Raw genomic sequence first — 9766 nt, 5'->3', positions numbered from 1 at the left:
GATGGATGGTGAAGAGTTGTACGAGATCCCCAAAAAACGATTTAAAAAAATCAACAACAAAAAGAATGCATGAATAACAGTGAGTACAAGGAAGAAGACTATGTTACAGAATTAAATGTGCTGATTATTGTATAACTTTTCTTTCTATGATTGAATTATTGAACTGTATGACATGTGGATGAAGTCCTAATAAAACTGTTTTTTAAATGACTGTTTTCACTGTGTCCTCCGTGCTCACGTTCACTGAGCACACTCTCCATGCCACTTGCTGGTCAATTTCTCTATAGCTGTGGTTTTGATCCCGCTATAGATTTGTTTCATGCTGCCATTTGAATAAATGTTTGATCTTGTTTCATTTCGCAGAATTTAAACTGGCCTGACAAGTTATTGATACTAAAATGTCCTTAATTTAGTCTCAGAATGCTTGCCTTCCCTCGGGAGACCGGAGTTTCTTTTTCCTGCCAATGCGCCTCATACGCAGCTGCTAACTTTCCGTGAGAGGAAGCACGGGTGTTGGGCTGAGGCTGAGCAAGTTTCCATGGAACTTCTAGGCAAAGATGGACGCTGCAGAAAGGTCTGGTGATCTACTTCCCAAAATCAACCAATGAAATCCCTCCAGATCACAAAAGTGTAATGCGCACTCAGTCCCGAGTACGGCACACCGGGCAGTGCTTCGCTCCCTGGTACATGGGGTTGGCATGAAAGGGGAAGGCTGCACAGTAGATAATGGCAGTGACAACCCCTTAGCCTCCATGCAATCTTGAAAGAAATAGGCTTGAGTAAAAGTCCATTTAATTTTTTTTAATAGATAAGCTGTGGTGGTAAGTTTCTGGAATTTCTCTTTGTTTTGTCTTTTCACCTATATCTGCCTTCTTTCAACATGAGTACAAATTCCTTCCCAACAAAGATTACAGCCTACTCTCTTCATCAGAGGCTTGGTCAAACAAGTAACATAACTATTTAATGAAATTCATCAGCAGAATCCTTATCACCATTCACAGGACCAAAAGTAAAAAAATGAAAAGAAACACATCACTGACATTGAGTTGATTACAACTCATAGCAACTTTGTGTCCATAAATCTTTGTGGAAGCAAAGCTTCAATTTTCTCCCAGGGAACAGCTGGTGGGCTTGAACCACTAACCTTGCAATGAGCAGCCCAGCACCTGTCTCCCAACCCCACCAGCACTCCTTTTGCAAGGATCAAGAGGAGTAAAATCTTATTTAGTTAGTTAAAAATTTAATGATCTTCATAGGCCCTAAAAAAGAACCTGATAAAACCAGTTCAATCAGTGAAATAAGTGAAACTCATTTTTATTCCATAATTTAGTTTCTTCTTTTCGTTTTTTAAAAGAAAACTAGGTCAGCAAAAATGTGAAAGTGTTGTATAATAATCACTACAAATCACTTAGAGTTCTGGTTCAAGGGGTTTTAACCTGGTAATAAATTATCCTTCTGAGATGAGACTCCAAGTTAATTATGTCCATTACTCTCATTTTATTTCATATCTAGAGGGGAACGAAGGAGAAAAAACCACAAATAACTCACCACCAAAGCCTCTCCGTTTTCCCTATAGTGAGCTGCAGACTGTTCGAAATGTACCCCGTACTGGCGGTGGCCTTTCATGCTACACAGAACAAAGAACAAAACAAAAAAATTGACTGGTAGGAGAGCCCAGAAATAATTTTTCTATTTGTAGACATCTGTTCAAACTGCCTCTTTGTCTTCATTGCTCTACCCAGGTCCTTAGGCAAGCGGTCTTTCCTTCTGCCCTAGAAATTCCACATTTTTGTCTCAGAGGGTGGATTCTTTGCCCTAGGACTTAGGATCCTAATAGTGTAAGAGCTTAATTAACCAGGGATCACATCATCAATCAGAATTCTTCCTAGATAGGAGTAATTGGAAAATCTAGAAATTATAACAAAGGAAGCAACATGAGGAATTTTCGCATTACATGTATGCTTAATTATCAGCTTCCGTAAAAATCTACACAAACACCTCTGATGACACTATAATGGAACCATTTCTTAGTAACAATCCTGACACACCTCCAGATTTCTAGTCAGTGAAGATTCCATGATGATTATTAGTCTCTAATTGTTGGAGATATAACATGACTGTTTCAGATTAATTTATAATTAATCAGAGAAGAGTAAAATTGGTCCTTCAGATAAATTGTTTTTCTTTGTGCAACAAGATTTCTCAAAGCTTCTATAGCTCTTCAATATTCTGGTTAACAAAACTTCATCCTATATATATTAGTCTGCAGTATATATGTAAATCCAAAGCTGTACAATTTGAGATTTTTCTACCAACAGATTTCAATTTATTTTTTAATTTAAAATTATGTACTTCAAACTCAATTCCTCTTTTTTTTTTCTTTTTTGGGGAGCCTTCTTTTTAGGGGCTGGAATTAGATTTTCTCTTCTATGGCCAAATTAAAAATAACCTTTATCATAAAACTTAAAGATTGATAAAATTTGGCATACTAAAAAAAAAAAGAAGAAAGAAAAACTTGGTGCTGTTTAGTTGAATGTGAATTCTGGTCCCAACCAAATTTGTTTACAAAAGCCCTGTCTATTTCTCAGGGGCGCAAAGGTCACACCAGAGCAGGTCTGACAAACTGTTCACCTGAGCGGCATTGAGGTGGCCCAAATGATGACGCTTTCAACCAGGAGCCCAGAGGTGGACATTTCCTACCCATGCAGAGCGGCTTGTGACCAGCTTATGAAATGTCAAGGCCTAGGGGCATGTTTCTTCTCTGTACACATGCAGTTACTATTCGAATCAATTTGATGACAAGGAGCAGCCCCGGCGTAGGATAATGGGCATGCTGACTGGGGAAGTTAGAAGCATGGCAGCTTGGAGTTTTCTTTTTCAATAAACATTTCTTCAAAACAGTTATGTGTCAAGAAAAAGTTTTCTAACAGAAAGACGCAATCTTTGATGATTCCAGAGTTGATAGGGCGGGGCAGATAATAATAACAAGAGGGAGACATACCTCTGAGAGTGTAATGGGTTACATGTGGTTGCACTAACTAGAAGGTCAATGGTTTGAACCCACCAGGTGCTTCTTGGAAGAAAGGTGAGACTTTCTGCTTCTCTAAAGATTTACCTGTGAAACCCACAGGGCCAGTTCTACTCTGACCAATAGGGTCTCTTGGAGTCAGATTCTAATGGCATTGGCAATGAGAAAGGGTAGACATATATTAACTTGGCTTATTGAGAAGCCACCATATAATAAGAGGGAGGACAACAAATATATACAAATAACATTATATAATATCTACTATATAACACTATATAAAGGGTTACATAAAACAAAGTATCATGCATATGTATACTTTACATAAAAAGGAGTTTGAGATTAAAGCTATCCCTGATATCCAACTCTTGGAAGATGCTATTCTGGTCCACTTCTTTCCAATTTCTCTCTTGAGTATATTCCCTCATGGTCCTGGGTTCTGTGATTTGCTGTAACATCCCAAAGAAAATCACAGACCTTTAAGTAAATGTGTCATGTGGTGGAGGGAGCTTTCAGTTCAAATCTGAAGGTCAGGCAAATGCAGGTCCAGAACCAGAAACCAAAATAGTCTAAAAGCCATAACATGTCTTCTTGCTTTTACCAAAGCTCAGTCAAGAGGTATGACTCTCCAGGTGATGTGTGTTAGAACTGCACAATGGTACCAGCATAGATCACCACCCACGGAAAACAAAGACCGTGGTCTCAAGTCACACCCTCAACTGAGGTAGAGTCTAAAGATCCTCTAAGGAGAAGAGTGGAACTTGGTTCACACCTGTACCACTCACTGCCAGCCAGTCAATTCTGACTCACAGCTGGCCTGTAAAACAGGATAGAACACTCTCCCTGCGTGTTTCCAAGACTGTGGCTCTGTGATGGAGTGGACAGCATCATCTTTCTCTGCAAGAGTGGCTAGTGGTCTCAAATTGCTGACCTTGTGGTTAACAGCCCAACGTGTAACCCCCTACACCACCAGGGCTTCTTCCCTCTATTAAAGTCAGGCTTTAATCCCACCCTAATCCAGTCCATTGCTAAGAATACAACACCCTCCAAAACGGAGCTCTAGCCACAGGTGAATAATCCAGAATTATAATACATGAGGAATTATAGCTATAAGGACCATATGCATACAACTCAATTAGCGGTCTTCTGAAATAATCCCATGAGAAGATCATGCATCTCTTTGAGATGGGACAAGGTACTTTTCAATATTTTCCAATTGATGGAAAGAGGAAAACACCTATAATGTGTATTCTCCATTCCCTGTGACCTCTGTGGCTCTCTGCTACCTTCTCCAACTACATAGTCTTCTCTATAAAGATTGATGTATGAAATTAGGAAGGGACTTGATTGTGGTCTATCCAGTTCTTTTGACGCTATATGAATATTATTGTTTAGGTTACATCTGGCCCCAAAAGGAGCCTTGGGAGTGAAGCGGTTAAGTGCTCATTTTTTAAGTGAAAGGTTGCTTAAAACCTACAGTCACTCCGCAGGAGAAAGATAGGATAATCAGTTTATTTATAGATTTCCAGTCTTAGAAACTCTATGGGAGTCATTTTACTTATTCTGGAGTGTCAAAATTAACTTGATGGCAGTGGATTTGTGCTTTGTTTGATTTTATATCTGGTCCCAGTTTTGCAACTCTATGTAGTGCACAATTTTTCATCCAAATTGACAATTTCAGGACAATAAGCAAGTCCCACTGAGGTGTGGTGGTGCAGCAGTTCTAAGGAAGAGAGATGAGATGTTCTACTCTTCAAGAGTTATGGTCTGGGAAACCCACTGGGACAGTCTTACCCTGTCCTACAGGGATTCCATGAAACAGAATTGATCCAATATAATTGAGTTTTGAGAAGCAAGTCCCATAAACAAAACTATCAAAAATGTTTTCATTTTATAAACATGCAACTCAGGATTCCAGAATGGGGGTACATCAAACAATAAATGAATGAGTTTATGTATTGTGAAATGTTTAACAAATCTGTGTAATTCACAATAATATATAGTTGTTAAAACCTTCTATAAAAGGCTGATAGACAATTTCTCCATGGATAGACCAAACTGAGTATATCTTTAACCATTAATTACTGCTAAAAGTGGGATATTATGCTATGAAGAAAAATAAATTTTATGGACGAAAAGAGATACAAGAAACATATCAAAAAATAAAGTGTGCCTTGAATAGCAAATAATAAAAGTAACCATTATTTAATTCTAGCTACAATGATAGTATTTTGGTTATGTTACAAAGTAAAATGTTTATAACAGAAACATAAATGAAATATTTATAGGATAAATTACATGATGCTTAAATTTGCTAAAATATATTTCACGCAATATGAGATAGATAAAACTCACTGCCAGAGAATCAATTCTGACTCACAGAGACCTTATATCGCAGAGGAAAACTGCCCCTGTGGGTTTCAAGACTATAAATCTCCAGGAGTAGAAAGCCTCATGTTTCTCCCATCAATTATTAATAGATGATACATAAATAGGAAAATAGAGGAGTGGACTTGAAAGTGAGATTTGTAAAATGCTGATTATCATCGAAGCTAAATGATTGATTTGTCCATATGGGTTCATTAACTCACATGCTCACTAAGCCACACCCCTGAACTTCCCTTACTTTTGCTCATCCTTTCTTCATCCAATCCTTAACATTTTTTGCACATTATTTTCCATTGTAAATGCTCATGACTGGCCCTAGTGGCATGTTTGTGATTTTGAAAATGATAATATTTTCCTATTTTGCTCTTATTGATGATATGAAATCAAGGGTAAACAAGTCAATATAGTATTTACCTCCTATAATCTTAGCAATATTTCCCATTGGATTCTTGTGGAAGTATTCAGAACCATCCTTGGATCCATAAATCATCCCCCCCTCTTGTGGATACTGGGTAGAAAGCAAATAGACCAAATAATACTTCCTTTAAGAATGTATTTGGCAAAAAAACAAACAAACAAAGGAAGAACACATTTGGCCATAGTGGAAAATATTTCTTTGGCCTTCAGGAAAGTGATTTTAAAAGTTCCTTGGTTGTTATGCCTTGTAACTCTCTGTCTAGATACAGTGGCACAATATTTTCTGTCACATGGTTTCATACTGGCATACACAGAATTATGAAATAAAGCATGATATTACCAGCTTAAGATATTTACTATTGTAATATGTATTTATATAAAGAGAGTTATTCATATATTACATCAAAAATGCTAACAGAATCAATACGTCAGCCATTATGCTAAAGACTGAGAATGTTGTTGTTGATGTTGCTGTTATCGTTGTTAGATGCCATCAAATCGGTTCCATCCCATCGTGACCCTGAACACAGCAAAACGAAACACTGTCCAGTCAATCGCCATCCTCACGATGGGTCCCCTGTGTGAACCCACTGTTGAAGCCACCCTTTCAATACATCTCCTTGAGGTACTTCCTGTTTTTCACTGCCCCTCTGCTTTACCAAACATGATGTCTTTCTCCAGGGACTAGTCTCCTCAAACAACATGCTCTAAGCACGTGAGACAAAGTCTCACCATCCTCGCCTCCAAGAAGCAACCCAGCCATGCTCCCTCCAAGACAGACCGGCTTGTCCCTTTAGCAGTCCATACCATTCTCGACCCCCTTCTCCAACACCAGAATCCAAACGCATCAATTCTTCCTCAGCCTTCCCTAGTCAAGGTCCAATGTTCACACGCACCCGAGAAAGCACCATGCCTCAGGTCAGGTGCCCCTTAGTCCTTGAAGTATCGTCCTTGCTTTTCAATACTCTAAAGAGACCTTGTACATCAGATTGACCTAATCCAACACATCTTTTGATCGTTGCCTACGGTTTCCATGAGCTTTGTTTGTGGATCCCAACAAGACAAAACCCTGGACAACTCCCATCTCTTCTCCACTGAACATTATGGTAACTATTGGCCTCGTTGTGAGGATTTTGGTCTTCTCTACACTGAGTTGTAATCCTTCCTAAAGGCCAAAATCCTTGATCTTCATCAACAAACACTTCAGCTTCTCCTCCCTTTCAGCAAACAAGGTTGTGTCATCTGCATATCATAGGTTGTTAATTAGCCTTCCTCCAATCCTGATGCCACATGCTTCTTCCTATAAGCCAGATTCTCTAATTATTTGCTCAACCTACAGATTGAATAAGTAACTTGAGAGGATACAATGCTGATTTTAAACCATGAAGTATACCAGAACATTTCATTGTGATCATGCAGAACTTGTACATGGATCAAGAGGCAGCTGTTTGAATAAAACAAGGTAAAGCTGCATGGGGAATGATTGAGAATACATACATAAAAATATATTCCTTGTATTCATGTTGTTTACAGTATGGTGTTATGTTGGGAAGATCTAGAAGTATATCCTGAGGCAAGATATTGTACAATTTATTTGAAAATACCGATAGGGAGGCAGGAAGGGACAGGGAGGATGGGACAACATTTAAGACTGTGGTCATGAGCTGGCTGCACAGTGCACTATACCAGTGGCACGCTAGGGGCCAGTGTTGAATCCATGGCAGTGAGTTGTGTTTGGGGTATTCCAGCGAAACTTTTAGGAAACCATGTAAAAAATACCCCATTTTACAAGAAGGTCGGGGAAATTTTCCAACAAAACTGTCTATCACTGGTTGAAAGTTTCTTGCCCAGCACACTAACTTACTCCGAAAAGAGGAAATAAAATTCTGTGAAGAAAAAAGTCATAGACGATTGAGTATTTTTTGCTTATATTGGAGAAGCAATCAACACAGTATGGTAATCATGAGATTGATGAGATATACGTAGTTCACTAAAAGTGTCTATCCAAACTAACCTCTTACATTATTTGGGACCATTCATGTTTTAGAGTAACAGTTCCCTATGATATTAGGAAATGATCACCATTAATGTCTGATGGTGATCACCAGTCAATTTTTAAAAGCAGAGCTGAAAAGTTAGTGAAACCTATAATTGATAACCACTACCGATACTAAATGAATCCTATCCTATCAGAATAATTTATAGCTTGATTCACAATGGCCTGGGTTCTTAATGTAAAGGTCTTAATATTACTGTACTGTGACTCATCTATTTAGGATCTCAGACACTACACACAGTCTTTTTACCAAATATGAACACCTTTATCATCAAGGGACTCAGATCACAAGCCCTTGGTTGTGAAGGTGAAATCCAGGAGGCCTGAAATTGGCTTGAACTGCTTTGCTAAAGTAAAAGATGTATCTTCATGGCATTGGGCCTTGGTTAAATTATACAATGTACTGATTAATGGTGCTGCTTTGTGACCATAGCTCTGAAACATGTTTCAGGCCTGTATTGGTTTGTATAAATTTGTCAGCATTATTATTGATAACAGTGAGAATGGTGATTTGTACCTCAGTTTGGTGAGACTCCAGAAGGCCTCAATAATGGGGCTCATCGCACAGCAGCAATAGACCCACCCCTGCAGGAGTGTGTAGGAGGCTCCCACCAAGCACCCATTTGGGATTCTGCATCTGAGGTGCTCTGTCTACACAAGAAAGAAAGTACTCTGGCATGTTCTAGAATCAAGAGGATCATTATAATCTTTTCCAGACCTCTCAATGCATTGGCAATCCATACTTTAACGTGACTGTTATAGCATATCATTTTGTTTTGTTTTTCATTAAACTACAGATAGGTCACCATTGTGATTTGGGATATTTGTCAGACTATTGAGATGAAAAAGTTTCCCTATAAATTACTTTATTAGACAACATGGAAGTCAATGTGGCTATCAGGGAGAACTACTACTAAGTACTGTAGTTCATTTCTCTGAATATCACTGTTCTTAGAAAAATAACAAAGACTGCACTTTCTAGATGAATATACATACCAGTTATGGAGGCTCTGCTAATCATTCTAAATCAAAATAACCAATATGCTTCATCTTAAACAACAAATTACATTGGGGCTATTATTTGGGAGGGTCACACAGATTAGAAACACAAACAGACATGAACTCAAACATTGCGACAACTGTAAGGGTGGCACGTGACTGGGTAATGTTTTATTCTGTTGGACAGAAGATTCCTTCGAATCGAAACAAAATTTGACAGCACCTAACAAAAAAACTACAACATCTATCTGTCAGAATCACCTCAATGGAGCACAATAGTAGTGTCATATAAATCAATGTTGTTCTGCTTGAAATTTTTCTACATTGCCTCATTGACTTTCATAGAATCCACACGTTCAAAAGTTCTGTAAGTGTCTATGTGAGACTTAATTTCTATATTTTGGTTCAGATGCATTTAAAAATATTTTCCTCTATTTTATAAAATCTTTCAATTATAATTCTTCAACCTATTAAAAACCATTTCTTCCTCAAGGGCTCTGGTCCTGCATCTCCACCTGAAATGTGCTCCTTCTCTTATCCCACCTGTATTCTTCCATAATCTTTTCCTTAATCTTTTTTCCCTTAAAAAGTCATAGTTTCAATTGCTTTTAGAAGCTGTTTCTCACTTTCATATAGTATATCTTAGTCTGATATTTTATACCTTTATTTGACTTCTTCATAGAATACCCCAAAGCCAGCCTCTGGGGGCATGCAGTAGAGCAGAGGGGGGAGCAAAGCAATGAAGTCCCCGGGGATAGATGTGGGGCCAGCATATGGTACCTCATCATACTCAACTGGAAAGCACTCATGAAGGACAACAAATAGGCCCTGAACTATTTATAGGTGTTTTTTGTGTTGTTGTTGTTGTTGTTGTTGTAGCT

Source organism: Echinops telfairi, unplaced genomic scaffold (genome assembly GCF_000313985.2).
Source record: "Echinops telfairi isolate 266 unplaced genomic scaffold, ASM31398v2 ScPeMD7_31;HRSCAF=116, whole genome shotgun sequence".
Lineage (NCBI taxonomy): Eukaryota > Metazoa > Chordata > Mammalia > Afrosoricida > Tenrecidae > Echinops > Echinops telfairi.
The sequence above is the reverse complement of the archived record's forward strand: the minus strand, read 5'-3'. Positions refer to the sequence as shown.